The sequence below is a fragment of the Cucurbita pepo genome, chromosome 11 (genome assembly GCF_057944985.1).
Source record: "Cucurbita pepo subsp. pepo isolate OVF chromosome 11, ASM5794498v1, whole genome shotgun sequence".
NCBI lineage: Eukaryota > Viridiplantae > Streptophyta > Magnoliopsida > Cucurbitales > Cucurbitaceae > Cucurbita > Cucurbita pepo.
The window spans coordinates 11454798-11480834 of NC_141808.1; the positions used below are offsets into that span (position 1 = coordinate 11454798).

At 32.7% G+C, this 26037-nt stretch overlaps 1 long non-coding RNA gene across 1 annotated transcript; it reads left to right on the forward strand.

Annotated features, from left to right (window-relative positions):
• The first annotated feature begins 7525 nt into the window (after positions 1-7525).
• On the forward strand, positions 7526-10940 carry LOC147790278 (uncharacterized). The gene is made up of 5 exons (XR_015423007.1): positions 7526-8239; positions 9111-9216; positions 9320-9424; positions 9675-9784; positions 10570-10940. It is a non-coding gene; the product is annotated as an uncharacterized LOC147790278 (long non-coding RNA).
• Positions 10941-26037: the final 15097 nt, after the last annotated feature.

Genomic DNA, 26037 nt, shown 5'->3' on the forward strand with positions numbered 1-26037 from the left:
GAAAAAAGGTTAGAAAATATAACATCGTCGTTTTAGAGTGGTTCGGTCAAACTATACCTTTGACCTACTCCACTCCCCAAGCGCCTCTTGGGAATTTGAATAAAACTTTCTGACTCATTCCTTGAATTAGAGCCCAACTGCTACACAGCTTCTTTTACGAGTGCAAGAGCAAACTCAATCCTTTCCATGACTCAGGTCAAATCGGTACACCGCTCTTTTTACGAGTTCAAGAGCAAACTCAATCCTTTCCACGGCTCAGAATCAAACTGGTACAATTGTCTGAAACTTTATAGAAGCACATCATAAACCACAACTCTATGAAGTACTAGATTTACAATTTCTCACACTACAATAGACATCTCTCTAAGAGGAAGCTAAATAAGAAATAAAATTGAAAACTTGGAGACAACAACAATTGGAGGCTTTTAAAAAAGAGTTTAGATCGAGGAAACTATGGAAATTGTGTATTGTGTTGTATTGTGAGATGTTCTATTGTATGTTGTGTTTTGAAAAATATGAATGGGTGATGAGTTTAAGTAATGATCAGTTGTAAAAATAGAAATTGATACGGATCACGAACTGAACCACAAAAAATAAAATAATATTTATTTATTTTTAAATTTATCGTAAAAAATGATAGACACATGTATCATTTAAATATATATATATATATATATATATATATATATATATATATATTATTTTAAATAAATATTAAAAATATTTTAAATTCATTTTTATTATATATAAAATATATATTATACATATTTAAATGTAATATAATAAAAAATTGTTAATGAAATATAGTAACCTTCATTGAAAAGTTTTATAAATGTAATTGAAATCCTAAAGAATGTAATTGAAATAATATTATAATTCAAATATTTTCTTTTACAAATGTAAATTTCACCATTGTTATTCTACTAAAGTTATAAATGTCATACTTTGATTGGTTCGTCAATTTTGTCGCTGGTTCATGATGTCAATTTTGTCACCACATCATCAATTTTGTCACCACATTATTACGTTGGGTATCTTGTTTTGACTTAAACTTCTTCGTTTTATCTTTAATTTGAATGAACCAAAAAATACGTTGAAATCGTTATTCCCAACTTTGCACTATAGACAAAATACTCAGAATTGTTAATAATTGAAGATAAGCTTGTTATCATCCAAACATCAATTAATTAATTAAAATTAATTTATTTGAGATGAAGGGCTAAAAATTCAACAATCTCCCCTTTATTAGGATGACAAACCATTTCAAAAAAAAATAGCTTGAAATCCATCCCACCATAAAACTTAAAATGATGCACATGCCAAATAATAATATTGATGCATTAGTCATTCTAATATATATCATAAATTTGTAATTCACTCAAATTCATATTCTTCAATTATGAAACATTACAATTATAAGTTTAATTAATTATAAAATAATAAACTTATAGCATATTTTTCTTAATTTTCTCCCCCTTGTAATCATAAAAAAGAACAATAAAAAATAATAAAAAAATGACATGCTCCCCTAAGAGCATGCCTTTAAATAAGATTATAAAATTCAAGATATATCACACCGAGTAATGCCAAACTCAAATTCAAGATATATCACACCGAATAATATTAAGCTCAAGCCTATTTTTATAAAAAAAAATTCTTCATTTAAGGGCTTGATAAAAATATCTGCTAATTGATTATTAAGAATAATATGTCTATTTTGGACATGCTCTCTAATAAAATGATGTCTAATATCGGTTCTAGAACCATAACAAGATATAAATTAATAGCACTGGTGTTATCACAAAATATAGGCATACTATCAAATTTTAATCCAAAATCACACCGAGTTTGTTTCATCCAAAGAATTTGAGCACAACAACTAGCAACTATAATATATTCCGCTTCGGTAGTAGATAATCCTACCAATTTAAACTCAACATTTCTACGATACCACAATCCTAAATTAATAGTCTCAAGCAAGTATTTAAATATTCTTTTAACGACATTTAAATGAAATTCCTTAGGACAAGATTGAAACTTAGCACGAAGACATGCACTAAACATAATATCAGGTCTACTAGCAGTCAAGTAAAGTAAAGATTCAATCATACCTCGATAAGATTTTATACTACACATTTACATTTTTCATCATTGTCAAGCTTGGTAGATTGCTCATTGGAGTTATTGCAATCTTAGATTCGTTGAACTTGAACCATTTGAGTAAATCCTTGATGTATTTCTCTTGATTTAGAAAGATACCATCTTTAGTTGTTTGATTTGAAATTAAAGAAAGAAACTGAGCTCTCCCATCATACTCATCATACATTTAGAAAATTCTTCACATAAAGAAAGATTAGTAGAACCAAAGATAATATCATCTACATATATTTGCACTAATAACATATCTTTTTCTTTAATTTTAATAAAGAGAGTAGTGTCAAGCTTACACATTTTGAAATCATTCTCAATAAGAAAATTATTAAATCTATCGTACCAACTTCTTGGAGCTTTTTTCAACCTATAAACATGACTGACGTGGAAAATCAAAAATTTCAAATCAGGAGGTTGTTTTACATAAACATCCTCCATAATATAACCATTTAAGAATGCACTTTTTACATCCATTTGATATAATATAAAATTTTGGTAAGAAGCAAATGCAAGTAACATTATAATAGCTTCTCATCTAGTAACGGGTGCAAAAGTTTCTTCATAGTCTATACTTTCCTCCTGACAATAACCTTGAGAGTCTAGCTTTATTTCTAATGATATTCCCATTTTCATCATTTTTATTTCTAAAAAAAATCCATTTGGTTCTAATAATGGAAATATTAGAGGGCCTAGGGACTAATTCCCAAACTTTGTTCCTTTCCAATTGATTTAGTGCTTCTTGCTTAGCTAAAATCTAAAACTCATCATTTTCAGCATCCTTAAGACTTTTTAGTTCAATTTGAGAAACAAAAGCAAGATTATTAAATAAATTAATACAGGAACGAGTTTTCACACCTTGTTCGGGATCACCAATAATCAAGTCCTTGGGATGAGATGAGGCATTTCTCCGTACCTTTGGCACTAATGAAGAACCTTCTTCCTCCTTTTCATTTGAGCTCACTTCTTCTTTTCATTGAGGTAAATCTCCAAAATTTCTTTCTAAATCATCACTACAAATACTCATTAGAAATATCATTACAAGATATATCAAATACCACATGCATAGATTCTTCTATAACTAAAGTTCTCATATTGAAAACTCTATAAGTTTTACTAGTAGATGAATAACCAAGAAAAATACCAATATCCATCTTAAAATAAAATTTTCAGCTTTTCTTTGTTGTCGAGAATAAAACATTTGTAACCAAAAATTTTGAAATACACCATATTTGGAATTTTATTATGTCAAAGTTCATAAGGAGTTTATTCATCTAATTAAAACTCTATTTGAAATATAAAAGGCCATATTAACAACTTTTGCAAAAAAAATATTTAGGTAAATCATATTCATTTAACATTGATCTAGAAAATTCTCCTAAAGTGAGATTTTTTTTTCAACCACACCCTTTTGTTGAGGAGTCCTAAGGGAGTCATGATAAAAACCATTATCTTCCCAAAAATTTTCAAATGTCATCCAATCTAATTCGATGACCTTGGAAACTCGACTTTAATCCTAAGCTAATTATGAACTCTTGTTTATTCGGAATTATTCTTAGATTTGCATGGGTGAGAGTGGCTCGAGTTTACCGACTCAATAAGCCTCCCATTTCAGGGTTAAGACGGGGTGAATAACTGGGAACATAGGGTGCAAGATAGAACTCACTCGTACCCGCTTTTAGGGATAGTAGAGAGGTTGTTCCCTTAAGTACTGACTCTAGGTCTTGAACAAGGGGTCCCACCCTCTCATTGGCCTGAGAGGGATTCGGTTTGGTGGTTGGACCACAAACCAATTGTTCATTGGAGGATCGGTGGGACTTAAGGAACAAGAAGTAACTTTAGGGGTAAAACGGTAAATTGACCCAGCTCTAGTTACGAACAACCTGTGAAGGATCGACTTACTAATCATGGTTATATCAAATGGAAAAAAATATATCTATAGTGAGGGGAGTGCAACTACTAGGCTATAGTGGAGTGTCCTAGTAGTTAACGAATGTTGGTTAACTTGGTTATTGAGTTTAGCCAGTTAATCTCTGATCATTGGAGCCGATGATCTATAGGTCCATTAGGTCCCCCTGCTAGGTCATATCGGACTAAACCTTAGAACAGCGTGGCGAGTGAGTTCGAAGTGTTCGAATTCAAATTAGAGAATACGCACTACATATATACAATATATTTAACCGCATTTTTTATTTAATTACGAATTAAACAAAAAGAGAGAATTGGAGTTATTTAAATAAGATTTAAATATTTTACTTATGAATAGTGATTCATAATCAATATGTGCCGGAATTGATTGGGATTGACATTTGAATTAATCTTAAATATTAATTAAACTGTTTAATTAATCATTTAATATTATTTTAATTTGAAATTAATTATTTAAATTAGTTGTTGAATTAAAATAAATTGACTTCACCAGATGGAAAAATACATGCCTCAGCAGTGGAATATTGAGGGTAAAAAGTTGGTTTAACCAAATATGCATATTTGCCAAATAAACCCCACAAATTTGAGTGGAATTTTGAGTGTCAAATTTTGGTTAACTCAATTTTGCATGCTTGTCACATAATCCCACAAATTTGAGTAGAATTTTAAGTGTCAAAATTTTGTAATTTCAAATTTGCATAACATACAAATATAGCTCCTATAAACAGAGTGATCAACCTACATGGAAAGTGTGCGGGAGAAACTTGGAGAAAATCTCTCAAAACTCTCTTTTTACATATACTAAATTCCTATCAAGTTTAGTCACTCCTCTGGTTTCACAATCCCTTTCTAAGGCCGGAGAATATTAGGGAAAACACTAGTGGTCGTTCTAAATTGGTTCGTGAGAAAAAAGAAATTTGAACTACAAAATATTAGTATTCAACCTGATTTAGTTTTAATGTTTTTGAACATGCTAGCTAATTTTCATAAAATAACTGGAACAAACTTACAAACTTAAAATCTTTTTTGGTAGAACAAACTTAAATTATTTGTTCATATAACGGACTAAACATTCCTGTTCTTAGAACAAACTGAACATCCAAGAACAAACTTAAAATACTTCTTAGAACAAACTTAAAATCTCTGTAGAACAAACTTAAAATCTCATGTTCTTAAACTAAACAAATATAAAAGCACCTACAAAATTATTGTTATTAGAACAAATATAAAATCGGATGTTCCTACAATAAACTGAAAAACACCTGTTCTTAAATCAAACTTAAAATCACTTGCTCGTAGAACAAACTTAAAATCTCTTCTTCTGGAACAAACTTAAAATCCCTTCTCATGGAACAAACTTAAATTCTCTATCCATACAACAAACTTAAAATGGCAACAAACTTAAAATCCAAGAACAAACTTAAAATAACATTTCTATTTCTATACCAAACTTAAAATCTTTGTAGAAAAACTTAAAATCCTTTATACTTAAAAAAATTTTAAAATTCACTATTAGAACAAACTTAAAATTAGGGGTGTACATTCAACCCGACAACCCGGACCAACCCAACCCGAACTATAAGGGTTGGGTTGGGTTGGATTAACTCCGTTTAAATTGAACCAAGAAAAAAACGAAAAGAACATAGACAAGTTATACACTCATATTTAAAGTGTTTCTAATGAATCAAGAAGAAAACAAAAAAACATAGAGAAGTTGAACACTCATAATTAAAGTGTTTCTAATGAACCAAGAAAAAACTAAAAAACATAAACAAGTTATACCCTCCTAATTATAGTGTTTCTAAATTAGAGAAAATTTAAAATCTTAGAACAAACTTAAAATCTATTTTCTACAACAAACTTAAATTTCCCTATATGTAGAACAAACTTAAAACAATCTGTTCTTATACAAACTTAAAATCATTTGTTAGTAGTATAACAATTTAAAATCTCATGTTCATACAACAAACTTAAAATCACTTCTCCAACAAATTTAAAATAGGTGGTTCATAGAACAAACTTAAAATTCTTGTTCATAGAACAACAAACTTAAAAATCTCATGTTTATGCAACAAACATAGAATCGCCTGTTCATAGAACAAACTTTAAAATCCCCTGTTCATAGAACAAACTTAAAATCCCCTATATAACAACAAACTTTTAATGGAGGAGGACTAAGGACCGATTTAGAAAATAGAAATATGTGGGACTGGACGACCGGGTCAAGAAACCACCCAAATGGACCCTCCCTATTTATTCATTTTTTTTTCTATTTCCTTTTCCTCCATTCTTTTCTCGAGAACCTTCTGTCTCTCTCTTTTTTGTCTTCTTGTCTTGTTTCTCTCACTAGTTTTGTAGTTGTCGGATTTTGTCGCCCTTGTTAGTATAGGTCGGAACTCTGGTTGTTTTCTTCATATTCTAGCTTGTACAATTGAACTAGTGGACCAAGGAGGAGGGATGTTAATTATTCTAGCTTGTACAATTGAACTAGTGGACCAAGGAGGAGGGATGTTAATTCCAGATCTGAATATTCTCCCAATTACACGCATTTCCATCTTTAGCAAGTCTGTTTTATGTTATTTTAATCTTCAAATTGTAGCTGGTAGGAGTGAAACACTTGGATCAAATATTTCACAATAAATAGAGGTGCATAGTAACACCATAATAAACAATAACCCCCACAACACTTTTCACCATGTCAATCCTAAACACACAGTCTTCCACTTGTTGCCTGTGTCATTTTGCTTCCAATAGCTAAATCACAGCTTTTTGACAACTTTTAGTTTGTCAGCATTGGACTTATAATTTTTGTGCTTTACAATCAGGACAATGTGTTGAAGGAGGGATAAATTCATTCACAATCCATGCTTGTGGCCTCAGAAGGGAAGAAACTCGGTAACTAACTGACAGGGAACCTCCTTTGTTTATAAACAAGTAGAACTCAAACATTCATTTATTTTAGTTCAGTTTATTAGATTTGCAAATTATAACTAGTTCATTATGTTTGGATTATAATAGTGAAGGGTTAAAAAATTAATAATTTCCTCGTTTCATGTTGTCTTCAAATTGTAGCTTGTACAAGTGAACAAGTAACCAAAGAAGAGGGATGTTAATTCCAGAACTGAATATTCTTGCAAGCATTTCCATCTTTAGCACGCTGTTTCATGTTATTTTCATCTTCAAATTGTAGCTTGTACAAGTGAAACACTTATATCAAAGATTTCACAATATATAGAGGTGCATAGTAAAGCCATAATAAAAAACAACTCCCACAACACTTTTCACCATACCAATCTCAAACACACGAGTCTTTCCCTATGTCATTTTGCTTCGTATAGCTAATCAAAGTTTTTTGATCACTCTTAGTATGTCCAACAATGACCTTATAATTTTTGTGCTTTACAATCAGGACAATGTGTAGGTGGAGGGGGGGGGGGGGGGGATAAATTCCTTCACAAGCTTTCTGACTCTCCGGTAAAACCGCTGCAACTAATGAAAGGACTCTCCCTTTCCTTCTTTCACTGTAACCAAAGCCGAAAGAAGAATGAGACTCTCAATCTGAAACCTTTTCCTCTGATTGAACTGTAAGAGAAGGTGAAGCTCCTTGGAACCAGATGGAACTCTTTCCCAAGGTTGGAGGATGATAATCTCCTTCAATTCATTCTTTTTCACTCCCCTTGCCGAGCTAGCTTTCTTTTATTCCCTTCTTTCATCTCCGTGATTTCACTGTAAAAGAGAGAAGATTGTTAGTCCGAATGTATTTGTTTGTCTCGAGCTTCTTTCCTTTCACTGGGTAAAGCGGTGAGATTACCTTTCTTGAGTTCCGGGAAAGGGAAGTAGTTTGGGAGCAAAGCAAACATCCTTGAATTGAATTTGTTTACAGGAGAGTACATCAGGGAAAGGAAAGAAGGGACCGGGGAAGGAGTTCAAGCAAGTAGGTGAATGAGTTTACAGTTTACAGTTCAAGATACATAGGGAAATGAGCGAAGCCACTTTACAGTGTTTTTAGGGAGAGGTTATTGAGTGAAGGAGAAAGAATTGTTAAACCGACAGGTGAATGAGTTTACAGTTCAAGAATTCATAGGGGATCCATGGCTTGTGGTCTCAGAAGGGAAGAAACTCGCTTACTAACTGCCGGGGTACCTCCTTTGTTTATAAACAGGTAAAACTCAAACATTTATTTATTTTAGTTCAGTTTATTAGATGTTCAAATTATAATTAGTTCATTATGTTTGGATTATAATATTTAAGGGTGAAAAAAATAATAATTTTATTATTTCATGTTGTTTTCATTTTCAAATAGTAACTTGTACAACTAAACTAGTAGAACAAAGAAGGATGTTAATTCCAAAACTGAATATTCTTAATATTGCAAGAATTTTCGTCCTTTAGTAGGTCTGGTTCATGTTTTTTCATCTTCAAATTGTAGCTTCTACCAGTGAAACACTTCGATCAAATATTTCACAATAAATAAAGATGCATAGTAACGCCATGATAAAAAACAGCTCCCACAACACTTTTCACCATACCAATCTCAAACACACGAATCTTCCCCTGTGTCATTTTGCTTCGTATAGCTAATCACAGCTTTTTAAGCACTCTTAGTATGTCCAGCAGTGACCTTATCATTTTTGTGCTTTACAATCAAGATAATGTGTACGTGGAGGGGGAGGAATAAATTACTTCACAATCCATGGCATGTGGCCTCATAAGGGAGGAAACTCAATAACTAAGTGCCGAGGCACCTCCTTTGTTTATAAACAGATAAAACTCAAACATTCATTTATTTTAGTTAAGTTTAATAGATGTGCAAATTATAATTCGTTCATTATGTTTAGATTATAATAGTTAAGGGTGAATGTGCATAGTAACGCCATATCAAAAATAGCTCCCACAACACTTTTCACCATGCCAATCACAAACACACGAGTCTTCCCCTATGTCATTTTGCTTTCAATAGCTAAATAATAGCTTTTTGAGCACTTTTAGTTTGTTCAGCAGTGACTTTATAATTTTTGTGCTTTACGATCAAGACAATGTGTAGGAGGGATAAATTCATTTACAATCCATGGCTTGTGGCCCCTGAATTGAAGTAACTCGGTAACTAACTACCGGGGCACCTCATTTATTTATAAACAGGTAAAACTCAAACTTTTATTTATTTTAGTTCTTGAATTATAATAGTTAAGGGTGAAAAAAAATAGTTTTCTTGTTTTACGTTGTTTTCATCTTCAAATTGTAGCGTGTGCAAGTGAACCAGTACAACAAAGAAGATGGATGTTAATTCCAGAACTGAATATCCAGAACTGAATATTCTTTAGATTGCAAACATTTCCATCTTTAACAGGTCTGTTTCATGTTATTTTCATCTTCAAATTGTAGCTTGTACAAGTTAAACAATTATAAAGATTTCAATAAATAGAGGTGTATAGTAACGCCATTATAAAAAACAGCTCCCAAAAACTTTTCACCATACCAATCCCAAACACACGAGTCTTCCCCTGTGTCATTTTGCTTCCAATAGCTAAATCACAGTTTTTTTTATCACTTTTAGTTTGTCCAGCAGTGACCTTATAAGTTTTGTGCTTTTCAACAAGGACAATGTGTAGGAGGAGGGATAAATTCCTTCACAATCCATGGCTTGTGGTCTCAGAAGGGAAGAAACTCGGTAACTAACTGACGGGGCACCTCCTTTGTTTATAAATAGGTAGAACTCAAACATTCATTTATTTTAGTTCAGTTTATTAGATTTGCAAATTATTAAATGAAATTTCTTGTTTGAAAGAGAATGGTCATAATATTTTTAAAATTGATGTACCTTGTGAAAAGGATGTATTTAATTGTGATGAGAAAAATGCATTAATTGATATAGTTAAGTCTCTTGAGCATGATTGTTGTGAAAAAGATAAATTAATTAAATTGCTCAAAGAAAATGAATCAAATAATTTGCAACAACTTGGTAGGGCTAAAGAGTCTATTAAAAGGTTAACAATAGATGCTAAAAAATTAGATAAAATACTTGAAGGAGGTAAGTTATACGGTCATAAGAGAGAATTAGGCTATTGATGAATGTTCTACACCTTCAAGTTCTAAAACAATATTTGTTAAAGCATCCCCTATCATGTCTAAGTCTTAACTCATGTAAATTTGTATCTAAGTATGATAAATCTAGATTTATGCCTATATGTCATTATTGTGGTGTTAAAGGTCATATTCATTCCAGAAGAAAATTTTCTCAAAACATAAAGTTCAACAATATCATAAGAAATAATTTTTCCATTGAAAATAGAACACATAAATTTAGTCCAAGAAACAAATTTTTGCATGATGTTGTTTGTTTCTCATGTGGTAAGTTTGAACATAAAGATTATTCTTGTTACTTATCTAAATACAATGTCTTTAATATGAATGCAAACATGAAATGGATTCCTAAATTTGTGAAGACTAATTTTTTAGGACCGAAATAAGTATTTTGAATATGTTTGTTTTTAGGTTTGTTTGAAAGCCTCCAAGAAAAATAAGTGGTACTTGAATAGTGGTTGCTCAAGATACATGACGGGTAATCAATCCAAGTTTGTGAATCTTTCCAAGAAGAATGGTGGCTTAGTAACTTTTGGCGACAATAAGAAGGGTAAAATAATTAGTAAGGGTACTATAGGTAATGACTCTTTTACTTTCATCGAAAATATATGGTTAGTTGATGGTTTAAAGCATGACTTACTTAGCATTAGTCAATTATGTGATAAAGGTTTTAGAGTTGTATTTGATAAGAATAATTGCATAATTGAAAATGCTAGTGATAGAAAAGTTTTGTTTGTAGGAAATAGAAACGATAATGTGTATACTATTGATTTAAATGATTGTCCTACAAATGACAAATGTCTTTTGGTTTTGCTCGATAACTCTTGGCTATGACATAGAAGACTAGGATATGCTAGTATGCGTTTGATTTCAAATATTTCAAAAAACTCATTAGTTAGAGGTCTTCCTCAATTTAAATTTGAAAAAGATAAAATTTGTGATGCTTGTCAAATGGGTAAGCAAACTAAGTCTACTTCAAATCTAAAAATGTGATTTCTACTGCTAAACCTCTTCAACTATTACATATGGACTTATTTGGCCCTTCTAAAATAGCTAGTTATGGAGGAAATTATTATGCTTGTGTGATAGTTATGATTTTTCAAGATTTACTTGGGTTTTTATGATAAAACATAGGAATGATGTTTTGAAAAGATTTGCTAGTTTTGTAAAAAGAGTTCAAAATGAAAAAGGTTTTTTAATTACTAAAAGTAGGAGTGACCATGGAGGAGAATTTGATAGTATTGCCTTTGAAAAATGTTGTGAAGATAATGGTTTTTCTCATGACTTCTCCTCTCGAAGGACTCCACAATAATATACTGTGATTGAAAAGAAAAATCGTACTTTACAAGAATTTGCTAGATCAATGTTAAAGGAGTATGATTTACCTAAATACTTTTGGGCGGAAGCCGTTAATACCGCTCGTTATATTTTAAATAGAGTTTTAATTAGACCCTCATCGGATAAAACTCATTATGAACTTTGGAATAACAAAATTCTAAAGGTTGGGTATTTCAAAGTTTTTAGTGGTAAATGTTTTATTTTGAACAACAAAGGAAAGCTTGGAAAATTTGATTCAAAATCCGATATGGGTATTTTTCTTGGTTTTTCATCTACTAGTAAAGCTAGTTTTCAACGAGAGAAGTTTAGTTATTTAAGAATCTATGCATGTGGTATTGAAAAAATGATACAGCAAGAATGACAGATTGGCTCCCCTAAAAAACATGCCTTCAAAAATTATCAACAAAATTATAAAATTCAAGATATATCACCACCAATAATACCAAGCTCAAGCCTATTTTTGCAAAAATTTTCTTCATTAACGACTTGGTAAAAATATCGGCTAGTTGATTATTAGCGTTTACAAAATCAAGAATAATATGTCCATTTAAATGATGTCTAATGTCAATATGTTTACTTCTAGAATGATGAATAGGATTTTGGTTAAATTAATAGCAATATCACAAAATATAGGCACGCTATCAAATTTTAATCTAAAATCACAAAGAGTTTGTTTCATCTAAAGAATTTGAGCACAACAACTAGTAACTTCAATATATTCCGCTTCGGTAAGAGATAAGGCAACCGAATTTTTCTTTTTACTAAACCAAGAAACTAAGGAACTACCAAGAAATTTACAAGTTCCACTAGTACTTTTACAATCAAGTAAGCTTTCGGTAAAATCCGCATCAGAATATCCTACCAATCTAAATTCAACCTTTCTAGGATACCACAATCCTAATTCAATAGTTCCAAGCAAAAATTTAAATTTTCTTTTAACGGCATGTAAATGAGATTCCTTAAGACAAGATTGAAACCTAGCACAAAGACATACACTAAATATAATATCGAGTCTACTAGCGGTCAAGTAAAGTAAAAGATCCAATCATACCTCGATAAGCTTTAATATCCACACTTTTACCTTTTTCATCCTTGTCAAGCTTAGTGGATGTGCTCATGGGACTTTTTGCAATCTTACCTTCATTCAAAACCTTTTGAGCAAATCTTTCGTGTATTTCTCTTGATTGATGAAGATACCATCCTTGAATTGTTTGATTTGAAGTCCAAGAAAGAAACTAAGTTCTCTCATCCTACTTATCTCAAACTCACTGTGCATACATTTAGAAAATTCTTCACATAAAGAAGAATGAGTAGAACCAAATATGATATCATCCACATATATTTGCACTAATAGCATATCATTTTCTTTAATCTTAATAAAGAGTGTAGTGTCGAGTTTACTCATTTTAAAATCATTCTCGATAAGAAAATTACTAAGTCTATCATATCAAGCTCTTGGAGCTTGTTTTAAGCCATAAAGAGCATTTTTCAACTTATAGACATGATGAGGAAATTCAACATTTTCAAATTCGGGAGGTTGTTCTACATAAACTTCCTCCATAATATAACCATTCAAAAATGCACTTTTCACATTCATTTGATACAATACAAAATTTTTGTGAGAAGCAAAAGCAACATTCTAATAGCTTCTATTCTAGCAACGGGTGCAAAAGTTTCTTCATAATCTATGCCTTCCTCTTAACAATAACCTTAAGCTACAAGCCTAACTTTATTTTTAATGATATTCCCATTTTCATCCATTTTATTTCTAAAAACCCATTTGGTTCCAATGATAGAAGTATTAGAGGGCCTAGGGACTAATAACCAAACTTTGTTTCTTCCAAATTGATTTAGTTCTTTTTTCATAGCTAAAATCGAAAACTCATCATTTTGGGCATCCTTAAAACTTTTTTGTTCAATTTGAGAAACAAAAGCAAGATTATTAAATAAATTAATAAAAGAACAAGTTTTCACACATTGTTCGAGATCACCAAGAATCAAGTCCTTGGGATGAGATAAGGCATACCTGCATTCTTTTGTCATTGATGAAGAACCTTCTTACTTTAAGCTCACTTCTTCCCTGCTAGAAACAATTTCTTTGCCTTTGTCATTAGAATATTATTGTGAGATTCATCATTGTTATTTTTTATGATTACAAAGGGTGAGAAAATTAAGAAAAATATGCTCTAAGTTTGTTGTTTTATAATTTATGAATCATTTACGTGTGATGTTTCGTAATTTCTTGAGGCATTATTATAGGGGGAGAATATACTCTTGAGTGAAATTTATGATAATATATTAGCATGTATAGATATTGTTACATGGACGGTGTATTACCTCGGTTTTTATGAATTTTTATTAAAATAGTTTGTCATCATAAAAAAGGGGGGAGATTGTTGGCTTTTTGGCGATCTCATTTTAATTAATTTCAATCAATTAATTGAGTGATGTTTTAATGATAACAAGCCTACTTTTAATTATTAGCTATTTTCAATATTTTAAACTGTCCACAGTATAAGGTCAGGAATAACAATTTCGACGACTTTTCAATTACTCAAATCAGAGCTAAAATGAAGAAATTATAGTCGAAACAACATACTCGACGTGATGATGTGGCTACAAAATTAAAATGATGGACAAATCAAAATATGTCAAAGTATGACATTTATAATTTTGGAAGAGTAGTGGAGTTTTTCTTATTATTATATTTTTAAATAAAATGATTTTTAGATAATATAAATTTGAATCTAACCGTTACTCACATCGATTTTTATTATTACTATAATATATTATTATATTATTATATTTTAAAATTTTGGTGTTACTCACATAACTTTTTTTTATTATTATATTATTATATTTATAATAAATTTTGAATTCGTGTTGGGCCGTCGAATTTTATGTTTTGATAAAAATCATTGATTGTACTCTATCTAATGCTGACAATTATCGGGTGATGAGTATTAATTTTTTATTTTTTTTACTCGAAAATTATTTTTAGTATTATATTATGATTCTCATTTTATTTCAAACCAATATCAATGAAATTGACCCTTTAGTGTGAACTAGAGACGTCGCAACATTATTTCACCTAATTTCCAAGTTTTCCAACTTTACTTTCTGAATGTTTGCTTTCTAAATAACAAGTTCAAGTTAAGGATATGTTCAGTATGTCAAGACATATATCTTCTATTACATTTAGAGGTTTGAATTTTCTACCAAATATTTTATGCTCAAAATAATATTTTCTTTTTATTTTTTTTAAGGTAAAACAAAACACAGATTCATAAACAAAACTTTCAATCGAACGATCATCACGTATTAGTTTAGTTTCTTTATCTTTGATGTCTAAGTCATTCCTCTTTTATAACCTCAACCTTATCTCATATCTTGTACATGGTGGAATAATAAATTATATTAACTATGATATATTTATAAATCTTATACAATTATAATAATTTATTAATAAAACAATAAAAATAAAATTAAAACTGATTTATGTATAAATTAATTATTACACTGTAATACTTAATTAATGGTTATTAATTACATTTTTTTATTTGAATCAATTAATTATAATTTTGATTATGATATATTAATTAATGTGCTAAAAAAATTAGTCCAATAATCCACCGTAATTAATTATAATTCTTGAAAATAATTTTTTTATTAAGGTATCTAATCCTAATTAACCATGGTACTTAACATATTATTAACTAATTAATTAATAATTTTAATTAAAGAAGTAATTTATTTATTTAATAACTATTTTATCAAATTAAATTCAATATATATATTTAAATCAAATTATTGTTGATTTATTATTATCAATTAATTAAATAAGTTTATTAAAAATAAATTTAGAGATGAAAAAAAAAAAGAGGACGGATATGGATTTACATTATGGATGAACTGTAAAAAAAAAAATTAAAACTGTGAAAAAAACTTAGTTTTAAATATTCATATCGAATTCAAATAAATTTATAATCATACCTAATCGTATAAATTAAATTAGGTTGATTGAATTTTTTGAACGCGTCTAACAATAAAGGTAAAATTATGATTTTTTTTCTCAATTAAATATTTTTGATATATTAAGAAACCAGAAAAAATACTAATAATCTAATAATTAATCATAAAATCTAACCAAGATGATTGATAATTATTTAAATAGTTGAGATATGAAGAACAAAGTTTTAATATCAAAGAGGAGGGGTGGAAGAAGCGTAGGAGTTTCGAGATTTTGAATGAATCCATTGTTGCCTTTCATTATACATTGGAAATGAGTGAAAAAACGTTCAATGTTTAGGAGATGAAAAAGGAGGTTGAAACTTGTGTTGTATTGTGGTCAAACCTTTTGACAATTGGTCATATTTTTGGAATTGAGAAGTCGTTGTTATTTTTGAGCTCAGATGAATTTTTAATGGACGACGACTAAGGACGGGTTTAGCAAACTGAAATATGTGGGACTGGATCCGGGTCGGGCAAACCACCCAGATAGACCCTCCCTCCTTATTTCTTTTTTTTTTTCTTTTTTCTTTTCCTCCATTCTTTTATCGAGAACCATCTGTCTCTCTGTTTTCTTGTTTTGTTTCCCTCATCTATTCTGTGGTTGTCGGATTTTGTCATCCTTGTTAGTATAGGTCGGAACTCTGGTTGTTTTCTTCAGCAAAGTCATAGATCGTCCTCTCGCGAACCTTGGATCTAGAGCTCCAGTTCTTCCAACGAACCTGAGTCTTTTATTTTTGCTCGATCTCTTTAAGCTAAGACTAAATGTTTGTTTGTGATAATTTATTTGTACAAAAGACAGGAGGAACCAGTTAGGAGGTTCCACTAGGAAGGACTCAAGAGTAGCAAGTCTTAGTGGCTCTAACAAGGAAGAGACAAGGCCGTGACAGAGTTGATCTCCTTACTCTCTCTCGGGTAAGACTTCTCTCCATAAACTATTACTAGTCACTTAAAAAAAATTATCAACCGTAAAATTATAAAATTTTAAAATAAGTATAAAAAAATTAATCCGTTATGAACAACTAGTATCCATCTCCATCATCCATCAACCACTTACACAAACCTACTAGACCAACTAATTTATATATTAATTATTATTTATCAAAAACAAAATTTATATTATTTATTATTCAAAAGAATTTTTTTTTTTTTTTTAAGTTGTTTGATTTGAAGTCCAAGAAAGAAACTAGCTCTCCCATCATACTCATCATACATTTAGAAAATTCTTCACATAAAGGAGGATTAGTAGTCGACATATATTTGAACTAATAACATATATTTTTCCTTAATTTTAATAAAAAGAGTAGTGTCGAGCTTATCCATTTTAAAATCATTCTCAATAAGAAAATTACTAAGTCTATCGTACCAAGCTCTTGGAGCTTGTTTTAAGCCATAAAGAGCCTTTTTCAACCTATAAACATGTAACGCCCTGTGGGTTTAATTATATATATATGTGTGTGTGTGTGTTAAAATAAAAATAACAAAATAAAGAAAAAGAAACAAAAAAAACTGACCACCTCCTTTAATCTCTCTGTCCATCCCCTAAAATACCTCCCTCAGTATCAATAACTCAGCCAACAAAAAAACAAAAAAACAAAAAACAGAAAGAAAATATTTTTCTGGAGGAAACGGGAAGGAAGGCAGATAATGGAGAGATGGTAGACCGAGCAAGAGTGATGTCATTTGAAAAGGTTAGTAGTCAGATTTACCCTTTTTATTTTTCTCTTTCTTTTTACAAAGGATATTAGCAATTATTTAGATCTGAGTTAAGAAATTTAGAAATTATCTGTTGCAATGATCTGAATTAGAAATTATCTATCCTAGCGAGCGTATATGAAAATTGATCAGATAAAAAAAGGATAGATAGATAAGGAGGAGAGAAAGATAGGGAAAAGAAAGATCTAGAAAACATATTCAAATAAAAATAAAATCTGACAAGAATTAAAATATGAGACAGAGAAGGAAAAGAGAGGAGAGAAAGAGACAGAGAAGGAAAAGAGAGGAGAGAAAGATTGGAAGACAGATCAAATAAAAATAAAAAATACCAAATTTGGAAAACATAATGAAAAGAGATGTTCAGAGGAAAGAGAGGAAGAAAGATTGGAAGACAGATCAAATAAAAATAGGGAAAAGAAAGATCTAGAAAACATATTCAAATAAAAATAAAATCTGACAAGAATTAAAATATGAGACAGAGAAGGAAAAGAGAGGAGAGAAAGAGAAGGAAAAGAGAGGAGAGAAAGATTGGAAGACAGATCAAATAAAAATAAAAAATACCAAATTTGGAAAACATAATGAAAAGAGATGTTCAGAGGAAAGAGAGGAAGAAAGATTGGAAGACAGATCAAATAAAAATAAAAAATACCAAATTTGGAAAACATAATCAAAAGAGATGTTCACAGGAAAAGAGGAAGATTAGATTTGGAAATAGTAAAGTTAAAGAGAATCGGGTGAGTAGAATTAAACCCTTGTAATAAACACACAATGAAACTAATTAAAAAAATTAAATTTAAATTGCTTAAAATAATTAGATATGGAAGTAGAATTGAAAGGCTAAACAGAATTAGAGTTAGAAAGAAAGAGAGAGGACTTTAGGAAAGAAAAGAAAGTTAGAACAGTTTGAAGATGACAAGTAATTGTCATAACTTATGACAATGGCAAAATTGAGAGGCTAAACAGAGTTAAAAAAAAAAAAATTAGGAAATAAAAGAAAGTTAGAACTGTTTGAAAATGACAAGTACCGTAAATAGATTAAAATATGACATAGAAGAGAAATAAGTGATAGAAGAAAATATGAGAAATTGTTATATTTGTATCATATAAGTTGAATTATCCAAGCCACTAGAAATATTAATAATATTGACATATTATTAATTTAAGTTTTAAGTTTTATTATCTTATATAATTTAGAAATAATGAAAACATGGAATTCGATTTTTATTGAGACCGTTTAGAGCAGTTTTTCACACGGTTAGTTGGATTATTAATTAAAATGTGAAATACTAATAAAATGTGACGAACGATGCGATAGGAAGCAAACCTTGGCAACATTTGGTGTAGTTCTCGAGGAACGGGAGCTTACGTAAATAAATTAGGGAATTCTTCGGCTAAGGCCAACCAGGTAAGTGGCCTTACTATATGATAGGCTAAAAATTGTATGAGTTACGATGTTGTATGAACTATGTCGTACGATGCGGTATATGAGTTATGATGATGTGTGGGTTATGATACCTGATGATGTACTCAGTATATATATATATTTTGATGAATGTCGTACTTGATATGTTTGATGCACTTTGTGGCAATATGATGAGTATGATGTTTGCGTGACGTTTACCTTAATATGATGATGAGTGCCATATTGCATCATGTCGTTAGATCGACATAGGACACAACCCTAAGAGCGTGAAAATGATATTAATATAAATATCCACGAGTATGTATTACCTAGAGTAACAAAGAGATGAGACTAGAGGGTTGTGTCAGAAGAGACATTATGATGGATTTAGAGGGACCTCATGCATATTGTATGTTCATAAGCATAGGGCTACTTCCCCTAGAGATGATGAGTGCGGACGCGCACCGTATGATGAGCGCGTATGCGCACAGGTGCGAAAGCACACAGATGAGGGTGTTCATGAGGTGCATGACACTATGGGGTTCCGCTGACCTCCGGACGTCGCTATAGATTAGCTTGACCAGAGGGTCCAGGGGGTGTGCGAGCGCCCTGGGGATTCACACTCGCACGTGTGAGTCGTGTGTAGGGAAGTACTACACATCCAATTTGTCCGAGACTGGAGGCCACCCTTAAGATGATTAGAGATAGGTCCCTAAATCATGATTGCATGTGTTTGCATTTGCATGCCCCCTATAGTGGGGCCACTTACTGAGTATTCTTTGAAATACTCAGGCCGTGTGCCACATCATTTTTCAGGTAAAGGCAAGGCGCACTTGTACGGAGGACAGCGGCATCGCGAGCAGAGACTGTGGCACGTGCATAGGGTAGATTCATATTTAAATTTCTAGTCTTAAGTTAGAATAGGTTGTGTGAATGTTTGCTGAATCACCACACCTAAATGGGGGTGAGAGTTCTCTTATTTATAATCATTTTCAGGATACAGAAATATGGTAAATTACAAATAATATGGAAATAGTAATAAAAGGAAAGTATAATAAATGAATGCAATATATTTGCCTTTAATAAGAGGGCAAATATGGTAACCCGTAATGTAAGGCAAATATCTAGATATTTGCCTTATAGTGAACGGTCAACTATCCTTAACACCCCCCGCAAGCTGAGCGTCGGATTTGAACGAACGTAAAGCTTGGATCTGAAAAATTCAAAGAGAGGTCGAGAAATACTCTTTGTGAAGATGTCAGCAACTTGAAGATGAGAGGGTACATATTGTGTGTGAAGTTTGCCAGCGATAACAAGTTCTCGAAGAAAATGATAATCTAGTTCAACATGTTTGGCCCGCTTGTGAGAAACGGGATTAGAGCTCAAAAAAATAGCACTTTTGTTGTCACATAAGAGTAAGGGCTGCTGTGAAATAGGGACCTTGAGGTCATGCAAAAGATGCGTAACCCAAAGAAGTTCAGCAGCGGTTGTGGCAAGAGCACGATACTCAGATTCACAGCTGGAGCGTGAGACAGTAGGTTGCTTTTTGGCACTCCAAGAAACCAGATTGTTACCAAGATAAATAGAATAGCCGGATGTAGAACGACGAGTATCGGGACAACCAGCCCAGTCAGCATCCGAATAAGCGACTAGCATACTAGGAACAGTGGATGGACGAAAGGTAAGACCAAAGTGGAGTGTTCCTTTGACATAGCGAAGAATACGTTTGACAGCAAGAAAGTGATCTGCAGTAGGGGCATGCAAGAATTGACTGATAGAATTGACAGCATAGGCAATATCTGGACGCGTAATAGTCAAGTACTGAAGGGCGCCAACAAGAGATCTGTAGAGAGTAGGATCAGAGAAAGGAGAACCATCAGCAGTCAGGTGTTGAGAAACAACCATGGGAGTGTGAACTGGTTTGCTATCGAGCAACTGAGCACGAGTAAGAATATCTCGAGCATATTTTAACTGACTAATAAAGAGACCATCAGGAGTGGGTGAAGCTTCAAGACCAAGAAAGTAACTGAGAGAACCCAAATCTTTGGTAGCAAACTCAGAATGAAGCTTGCGAGTAAAGCTGTCAATAAGAGATGAGTTGTTGCTGGTAACAATAATGTCATCAACATAAAGAAGCAAATAGATAATGTTAGATTGCTGATGAAAGACAAAAAGGGACGTGTCAGCGCGACTGCAAGAAAACCCAAGTGTGAGAAGAAATGAGCTAAAACGCTGAAACCAAGCACGAGGAGCTTGCTTTAAACCATAGAGGGCTTTCTTTAATAGACAAACATGAGTGGGAAATCGAGGATCAATATACCCAGGAGGTTGTTCCATATGAACACGTTCAATAAGAGTTCCATTGAGAAAAGCATTCTTGACATCAAGTTGTCGAAGAGGCCATTTATTTGTGACTGCAATAGAAAGCACAACACGGACAGTGGTAGCTTTGACAACCGGACTAAAAGTGTCAGTGTAGTCAAGACCAGGAACCTGAGTATAACCTTTGGCAACAAGACGAGCCTTGAAACGCTCGACAGATCCATCAGGCAAATATTTAATACGAAACACCCATTTAGAGCCCACGATGTTGGTGTTGGCAGGGCGAGGAACCAAAGTCCAAGTATCATTTTGTTGTAATGCTCGAATTTCTTCATCCATGGCAGCCACCCAAGCAGGATTCTTAGCCGCAGATTTGAATCCTTTTGGCTCAGTGGATGCAAGAAGAGCAGAAAGAAGTCCAGATGAGCCCAAAATACCAAGATTTGCTGGATGACGAGTCTTGAATATACCAGCTTTGGCTCGTGTGATCATAGGATGAGTGCTCAAAGAAGAGAAATCAACAGGAGGTTCAATAGAGGTCGAATTAGAAGTCGAGGGTGGTAAAGTGGAACCTGCAAGAGAAGTATCAACCTGCACAGACTCATCTACAAGGTCAGAACAAATATCACACGGGGATGAACTGGATCGAGGAGTTTGCGGTGATGAAGTGGTAGGGGGGGATGAATCAATATGATGAAAATGTGGTTCTAAGAAATTTGAAATAGGAATAGAGGAAAGAGGTTGGGTCTGGGAGCTAGGGATAGCAGGAAAGTGGGTTTCATCAAATTGAGCATGACAGGTGATATATAGCTTAGTGGTGGCCGGATCAAGACAGCGGAACCCTTTATGAGCAGGACTATAACCCAAAAAAATACAAGGAATGCTGCGGGGAGAAAGCTTGTTAGGCATATAATCACGCAAATAAGGATAAACACGACAACCAAAGGGATGAAAATTGTCATAATGTGGAGTGTAGCCATAAAGGAGTTCAAAGGGTGACTTACCTCCAAGAAGTGGAGTAGGCAACCGGTTGATAGTATAAGCTGCAGTGCTGAAGGCGTCAACCCAAAAACGAGAAGAAAGATGAGAGTGAAAGAGAAGGGCCAAGCCAGTCTCAGTCACATGACGATGTTTTCTCTCAGCACGACCATTTTGAGCAGGTGTATATGGACAAGAGAGTTGATGGTGGATGCCAGAATTACGTAAATGAGTTTTGAAACAAGTACTAGTAAATTCGGTACCACCATCGCTTTGAAATACCTTGATACGAGAAGAATATTGATTTTCCACAAATTTTTGAAATTGAAGAAAAATATCAAAAAAATCAGATTTAAATTTTAAAGGGTAAAACCAAGTGAATCGAGAATAATCATCAATAAAAATAACATAATAAAGGAAACCCGAATTTGATTTGACGGGAGAAGGACCCCAAAGATCACAATGAATAAGATCTAACACATGAGACGACCTACGTTCATTGCGGGAATAAGACAATCGATGACTTTTCGCAAGCTGACAAGTATTACATAATGATGGAGAAGGCAATAAAGACGTAAGAGAAAGATGACCTTTTCTATTTAAAAAAGAAATAACAGAATGATTCACATGACCTAGACGAGCATGCCATAAATCATATGAGGCACGTAAAGATTTGTTTCTAAGGGCTGAAATAAAAGCAGAGTTGCCGCGCTCCAGCACATATAGCCCTCCATCTCTTTTACCGGTTGCCACCACCCTTCCTGTTTGACGATTCTGGATAGTAATAAGATTATTAGTAAATGTAACGGAGAGAGGAAAATCAGACGTTAATTTACTTATGGAAAGAAGATTTTTAGTGAGGTGAGGGACAACCAAGACATCTAACAAGTGAATATTTGGAACAGGAGAAAGAGTACCGGTGTGGGTAATGGGTAGGGATGCACCGTTTCCTACAATCACAGAGTCCTAACCCGTGTAATTTTTAGACTGATCCAAAATAGATGGGTCGGCAGTCATATGGGCCGAAGCTCCAGTGTCCAGAAACCAATCAGCAGTATCGGGTCCAGCAATAGAACATGACGTGTTAAAGGCTTCAGCAAGGTGAGCATGAGAAGAATCAGGTCGAACATACCGTTGGTTGCAGCGGTCCGCATAATGGCCCTCTTTGCGGCATATTTGGCAGTGAGGTGGTCGACGACCTTGACTTGAGTGGGTTCGTCCTCGATTAAAAGAGTTGTTTTTGTGAGAATAAGAACGACCTCGCTGGTTGGTAAAGGAAGCAGGGTGGCTTCCATGGGTGCGACCACGATTAGTGACTGTGAATGCTGTAGGAGTGGAGTTAGAGAACTCAAGGGAGAGCTGAAACAACTCAAAACTTTCAGCTTTAGAGACTAAATCTGCAAAACAGGGGATAGAGGTGAGAGCCATCTGAGCAGTAGAAAAAGCTGAAAATTCGGTGCCGAGTCCACGAAGGAACCAGTGCACTTTATCAATGTCCTCGACCGGTCTGCCGATGGCATGAAGTTGGTCACAAATTTTTTTGAAGGCACGGGCATACTCAGCAACAGGTTTGGTGCCACGTTTCATCAACTGCAAGTCATCCTTGAGTCTCAGTTCACGAGCTTTCGACTGATGGCTGAACGTAGTTTCCAACGCAAGCCAAACATCACGTGCAGTAGAGAGACCAACGACAACAGCCATGGCTTCCTCAGTGAGAGAGGAGAGCAGGAGACAGAGAAGTCGTTGATCGGCTGCTCTCCATGCCAAATATTTGGGGTTGAGTGTTGAAGAGGTTTCTGGTTCAAAGCGAGGTGGTGGAACCATAGTTCCATCGACATAGCCCAGCATGTCTTGATTCTCAAGGAGAGGGAGAAGTTGGCTTTTCCAAAGAAGATAATTGGAGGAAGAAAGTTTGATGGTGATCATATGGATTAGAGTATTGAAAGGAAGAAGATGATAAGAAGATTCGGAAGCCATAGAGAAGAAAGGATCAGGTTGTTAAACTGAAAGGGCTCTGATACCATGTAAATGTTTGCTGAATCACCACACCTAAATGGGGGTGAGAGTTCTCTTATTTATAATCATTTTCAGGATACAGAAATATGGTAAATTACAAATAATATGGAAATAGTAATAAAAGGAAAGTATAATAAATGAATGCAATATATTTGCCTTTAATAAGAGGGCAAATATGGTAACCCGTAATGTAAGGCAAATATCTAGATATTTGCCTTATAGTGAACGGTCAACTATCCTTAACAGGTTGTTTTGCATTTCATTGTTTTAAATTATTTTGTATTTGTTTTTGTTTTCTCTAAATTTCAGTATTTCATTAAACACGTAAGACCATGGCTGTGTTTTCCAGAGAAGAAGTTGTTTTAAACGTTTTTTTTTTAAGTTTACGTTATCAACTATGTTCATGTAAGAGTTATATTCCGGCATTATAGATGAGCATGAGACGTTAGTAGCGACTCTAAGTATGTAGAAATTTAGGGTCGTTACAAAACATGACGTGGAAAATCAAAATTTTCAAATCAGGAGGTTGTTTTACCTAAACTTCCTCCATAATATAACCATTTAAGAATGCACTTTTCACATCCATTTGATATAATATAAAATTTTTGTAAGAAGTACATGTAAGTAACATTCTAATAGCTTCTCATCTAGTAACGGGTGCAAAAGTTTCTTCATAGTCTATACTTCCCTCCTGACAATAACCTTGAGAGTCTAGCTTTATTTCTAATGATATTTCCATTTTCATCAATTTTATTTCTAAAAACTCGTTTGGTTCCAATAATGGAAATATTAGAGGGCCTGGGGACTAGTTCCCAAACTTTGTTCCTTTCCAATTGATTGAGTACTTCTTGCATAGCTAAAATCTAAAACTCATCATTTTCGGCATCCTTAAAACTTTTTGGTTCAATTTGAGAAACAAAAGCAAGATTATTAAATAAATTAATAGAGGAACGAGTTTTCACACCTTGTTCGGGATCACCAATAATAAGTTCTTGGGATGAGATGAGGCATATCTCCATACCTTTGGCACTAATGAAGAACCTTCTTCCTCCTTTTCATTTAAGCTCACTTCTTCTTTTCACTAACGTAAATCTCCAAAAATTTCTTTCTAAATCACCCCTACAAATAGACTAATTGGAAATATCATTATAAGATTTATCAAATACCACATGTATAGATTCTTTTGTAACTAAAGTTCTCCTATTGAAAACTCTATAAGCTTTACTAGTAGATGAATAACTAATAAAAATACCAATATCCGTCTTAAAATAAAATTTTCCCAACTTTTCTTTGTTGTTCAAAATAAAACATTTGTAACCAAAAACTTTCAAATACACCATATTTAGAATTTTATTATGTGAAAGGAGTTTTATGAGGATCTAATTAAAACTCTATTTGAAATATAACTGGAGATATTAACAGGTTCAGCAAAAAAAAAATATTTAGGTAAATCATATTCATTTAACATTGATCTACCAAATTCTGGTAAAATACTATTTTTTTTTTCAACCACACCTTTTTGTTGAGGAGTCGTTGCAGAGGAGAAGTCATGATAAAAACCATTATCTTCCCAAAAAATTTCAAATGTTATACTATCTAATTCTCCTCCATGGTCACTCCTAATTTTAGTAATTGAAAAACCTTTTTTCATTTTGAACTAGTTTTACAAATATTTTCAACAAAACATCAATTTTATGTTTTATGATCAAAACCAAGTAAATCTCGAAAAATCATCAACTAAAAAGTACATTTTCAATGAGAGCACTAGAGTCATTACCTACAGTACCCTTACCAATTATTTTACCCTTCTTGTTGTCGCCAAAAGTTACTAAGTCACCATCCTTCTTGAAAATACTTACAAACTTGGATTGGTTTCTCATCATGTGTCTTGATCCACCACTATCCTACACTTATTTTTCTTGGAGGCTTTCAAATAAACCTATAAAGATATTCAAAATTGACCTTTTGGTGCTCATACTTGTTTGGGTCCTAACAAGTTAGTTTTCACAAATTTAGGAATCATGTTTGCATTCATATTAAAAAACTTACCACACGAGAAACAAACAACATCATGCATGAATTTATTTCTTGGACTAAGT